At 45.8% G+C, this 4,953-nt stretch overlaps 1 long non-coding RNA gene across 1 annotated transcript in view; it reads right to left on the minus strand.

Moving 5' to 3' along the window:
- LOC110309358 overlaps nt 1-4,738 on the minus strand; it is a 9,647-nt gene extending 4,909 nt beyond the window's left edge. Inside the window, exon 1 of the long non-coding RNA XR_002379693.2 lies at nt 4,431-4,738. This is a non-coding gene — a long non-coding RNA (uncharacterized LOC110309358). The remainder of the gene's footprint in view (nt 1-4,430) is intronic.
- Nucleotides 4,739-4,953: the final 215 nt, after the last annotated feature.

The following is a 4,953-nucleotide window of genomic DNA, read 5'->3' on the forward strand; positions in this document are numbered from 1 at the left end:
CTGTCAACTGGTTGCTAGCTCTGCCTCTTGACCTGTGGTTGACTTTATTTAGCTCTTGTTTACAGAAAGATCTTGGGTTAAAGGTCTGCACTAGGAGCTGGAGAGATGGCTCAGCGGTTAAGAGCACTGACTGTTCTTCCGAAGGTCCTGAGTTCAAATCCCAGCAACCACATGGTGGCTCACAACCATCTGTAATGAGATCTGATACCCTCTTCTGGTGTGTCTGAAGACAGCTATGGTGTACTTATTAAAAAAAAAAAAAAAAAGGTCTGCGCTAGGGCTGAGCCACACCACAACAAGAAACCTTTTTTTCCAATTCACAGTCTTGGGGTTCACAATGTGACCAAATATCCTGCAACAGAGTTGTTCTTCTGTCTTTCTAAATTAAAGAGTTGAGGCGACACCATCGATTGTCCCCAAATGGCGTAAGACTCAGGTGGCCATCCACCCTCCCTCCAGTACACTGACCTTCCATAGACACTGTGTGTTCAATCTCTCCATGATGAGACACAAAGGACTTCATTTTTGTTTTGATGGTTTTGAGATAGGGTCTCATGGAACTCCTGACCTTCCTATCCCTCTCTCAAATGCCACTGTTACAATCAATCAGCACCTTGCTTGGCTACTCTGAGGGATTGCCAGGGGCTTAGCCTCATAGTCAAACTGAAAGGCAAGGCCCTCCCATAACTGGAACTTGAAAGTAACTGCACTCAGATGTTCCTGGGGAAATGCCTCTAAGTTATGCGATTTGCATCGTTATTTAACGGTAACAACGTGCATCCATTGTTTTTCTTCTGGAACAACCTGGCAGAAACAACTGAAGGCATGCAAGAGTTATTTAGCTTACAGAGGGCTTCGATCTGACCAGAGATGGAGGTGGGGCATACCGAAGCAGCTATGCCACACTGGGACACTGAGGACTCTGCTGTTCCAATCCCAGCAGAGAACAGGGCAGAAGCCCAGACCCAGGCAACTGCCAAGAGCTTGGGCTTTGTGCCCTGCCTCTATCAGCTAGGTCCTATCTCCAGTTAGGTTCTATATCCGTTAAAATAGTGCTCCCTAGCTGGGACACAAGTGTTCAAACTGTGAAGGACATTTCAGGTTCAAACCATAGCAACAGGCTGGAAGGACAGCTTGGTCAGTGGGCGGCTTGCCATGTAGCACGAGAATATTAGCTGGATCCCCAGAATACATATCAAAAGTCAGGTATGGCAGCAGAGGTCTACAAAGAGAGTTTCATGACAGCCAGAGCTACACAGAGAAATCCTGTGTCAGGAAAAAGACAAAAAAAAACAAAAAACAAAGAATGCTTGTTGTGTTTGCAAGGGACGCAGGTTCAGTTCCCAATACCCACATCTGAGGATTCACAACCATCTTTGACTTCAGTTCCAGGGGATCTGAAACCCCTCTCTAGACTCTGTAGACACCTACACTTGTGTGCATATACCCCCCACATAGACACACAGACACATAAACTAAAATAAATAAATAAATAAATCTTTTTTTCCCAAGGAATTTTTTTAAAGTTACTTTAAATGGGCCCTCATCCCTACAGCAGGGTTCTTCACCCCTGAGGCCCTGAAGGTCAAAGAACCTGTGAAAACATTCATAGGACGTTACAGAAGTTCAGATTCAAGTCTTAGGCTCCAAGAACTCCCTTCATGTTTCACGTAGGATTTGTGATGGCTTAACAGAGAAGGAAAGTGTTACCTGGGAACTGGAGAGCGGATGGCTCAGTGGTTAGGAGCACATGCTGCTCTTGCAGAAGACCTGGATGCAGTTCCCAGCACCCACGTTAGGCAGCTCACAACCAGCTGTATCTCCAGCTCCAGTTCCAATACCCTCTCTGCCCTCTTTGGACACTGAACTCACAGAGTGCACATACCCACATACGGCTGAGCATATACACATAGATCAAGGACAACTTGATCTAGCAAGTTCCAGGCTAGGCTCAGCCACAAATCCTGTCTCTAATTAATTATTAGGGCTGGAGAGATGACTCAGTGTTAAGAGCACTGGCTGCTCTTCCACAGGTACAGTTCCAGCACCCACAAGGTGGCTCACAGCCATCTGTAACTCCCGTTCCAAGGGATCTGACACCCTGTTCTGACCACTTTGGGCACCAGGCACACACATGATAGGTGGACACACATGCGGGCAAATGTTCATACACATAAGATAAAAACAAATAAATCTTCAAATATGAATAAGGTGTGGTGGTGTAATACTCTGACCCCAACGCTTGGGAGTCAGAGGCAGGTGGATCGCAGTGAGCCCAGCCTGGTGTACAGAGCAAGTTCCAGGACAACAACAAGAAGAAAAACCCCTACTCTAATAATAATAATAATAATAATAATAAAATAACTCAAACCTGACCATGTAAGTGCACTCATAGCAAGCTGAAGTAACTGATAATTTACCCACAGTAAATGCAACAGAGAACAAACAAGAATTGCTCGCTAGTTTTTCTCTTTCTCTTCTTCCTGTTTTAGAATTTTGTTATTAATTTATTTGTGTTGGGGGGGAGGTGCACATGCCACAGCATGAATGTAGAAGTCAGAGGACAATTCAGAAGGGTCGCTCCTCTCCATCCTTTATATAAGCAGAGCTCAGCAGCAAGCATCCGTTCTTGCTGCTTTTAGGGTCTTGAGTCAGTCTCGGTACATAACCCAGAATAGCCTTAAACTCACAACTCTGCCATCCCAGAGCCGAGAACCTCACTCATCAGGCCTGGCTTTCCGATCCCACCGAAACAAAACATTCCCTCCTTCTGACCCAAGAACTAGACATAGGTGGTCAAGCCTCTGAGAACATTCTAACACAATGAGAGGCTCTAGGCATAAAACCAACCACCAGGGTACCACTGCATAAAACCAGAAACAAAGGTCATGTCCAAGAAGATAGGAAGGGTCTAGGAAACTGCAGCCACGCTGTGCAGCATTCGACACAAAGTCTGGCAGCGTCACCAACAACGTTTTCCACTGGAAAAGTGAGCCAAGTGGCAGGCTCACAAAAACACACGGGAAAAAGGCTCACAAAGACACACAGAAAAAAAGGATGTAGAAGAAGGTCCAGCTGACCGTGGCTGAGTGTTCTCTCCGCCTGGGAGAACAGAAGTTACGTTTCTCCAGAAATTATTTATAGTGAAAAAAATAGATTACATATTTTTAATTATATTGAAATAAATGTAATATAAAATTGACAATTTTGACCATTTTTAAGCATATGCCTTGGTACTGTTTCATCTATTCACAGTAGTGTGCAACCAAAAATGTCGTCTCCAGAGTTTGTCACCTTTCAAAGCTGAAAGTTTGTGTCCATTATATGTATGAGGCAGGGGCTGGAGAGATGGCTCAGGGGTCAAGAGCACGGTCTGCTCTTCCTGAGGAGCTGAGTTCAAATCCCAGCAACCACGTGGTGGCTCACAACCATCTGTGATGGGATCTGATGCCCTCTTCTGGTGTGTCTGAAGAGAGCAACGGTGTACTCGCATACATAAAATAAACAAAGGTTTGGGAGAAAAAAATGCATCAGGTAGACACTGTGTCTGCCTTTTTGTGGCTGCCTCCTTTTACCTAGTGTAAGTTCCTCATTGTGAGTTCACGTAGTAGAACAGTCTGACTACTGCCCTTCCTTTTAAAGGCTGAGTGGGATCTCATTGCAGGTGTCTCTGTATCCTACTTACCCAGGCATCCACTGATATGGTGCTTCTGCCTTTTAGACATTGTGGATGGATTAATGCTTTGTATGAGCCCGGGTACGTCTCTTCTGTATAGAAATGGTTTTCTGACAGGGGCCAGCGAGAGGGCTCAGTAAGCACCAAGTCTCATGACTGAGTTCGAACCCTGGAATTTACACAGCTGTCCTCTGACCTCCACTGTAGGTGGTACCACCCCTGGGAGAGGGGAGGTGGTCCTGAATTATATAAAGAAGCAGACAGAGCAAGCCACGAGGAAGAAGCCATTACTGGCAGTGCTCCTCCGCAGCCTCTGCTTCAGTTCTTGCCTCCAGGTTCCTGCCTTGAGTTCCTTCCCTGACTTTGCTCAGTGATAGAGTGTAATGAGGAAGTGTAAGCCATGTAAACAAACCCTTCCCTCTCTAAGTTGCTTTTGGTGTTTCATCACAGCAATAGGCAGCAAACAGGGGCAGCCAGCCAGCCAGCAAGACACAGCCCATGCTATTCCTCTGGAAATAACCCTGTTTTCTCTCTTCTGACTCCCTGCAGGACAATGCCTTAGCCTGGATCTTCCCTTCCGGATTGGATCTCCCTCTCTCAGCGCTTCTTCTTCTTCTTCTTCGCTGTATCCTTGCTTCTGACTTTGGACTCTGTGATGACCTCCTCCTGATCCCTGACTCTACGAAGACTGCCAAAAAGAAAAAAGAAAAAAAGAAAAGAGGGGAAAAAAGGAAAAGAAAAAAATCCCACCAACCATTTCTCTTCATCCTCACTAACAATTTGGTAATGAAGTATTGATTTCCACTTCTCTCCTTATGGACGATATTAGATTTTCATTGATAAACTGCAAGGGGACTGTCGCATCTCCGAGGGCCTCTTTTCACTGTCCGAAAGAAACAAAGTGCCACTGAAGAAAACTAATGACTGGGAGTGTCTCAGTCCTTCTCTTCTCTGTTTGTAACAGGAAGGGGAGGGGGCCAATCACTCTTCCTAGTTTAACGTCGTCGGAGTGGGCTGCTCTTGGGAGCAAGCTTCTCGCGGTAACGTCCATTTCCTATTTATAACCCCCCTGGGAAAGTTTGTCTAAAGGAAATGTTTCTGTTCAGTGTAACAATTAAGGTTGCACCTGGCTTGCCTAGTCCTGCCCCTGCACCAGGGAGCCATTCATCACAGCAGAGTGGAGGAGTTATAAAGTTAAACCAGAGTTTGAGCCAAGAAAACCTCCCGACCATGTTCATCTTCTGGGAAAGTTGTTGGGATAGGCAGGCTTAACCATG

Source organism: Mus caroli, chromosome 2, assembly GCF_900094665.2.
Source record: "Mus caroli chromosome 2, CAROLI_EIJ_v1.1, whole genome shotgun sequence".
In the NCBI taxonomy this organism is placed as follows: Eukaryota; Metazoa; Chordata; class Mammalia; order Rodentia; family Muridae; genus Mus; species Mus caroli.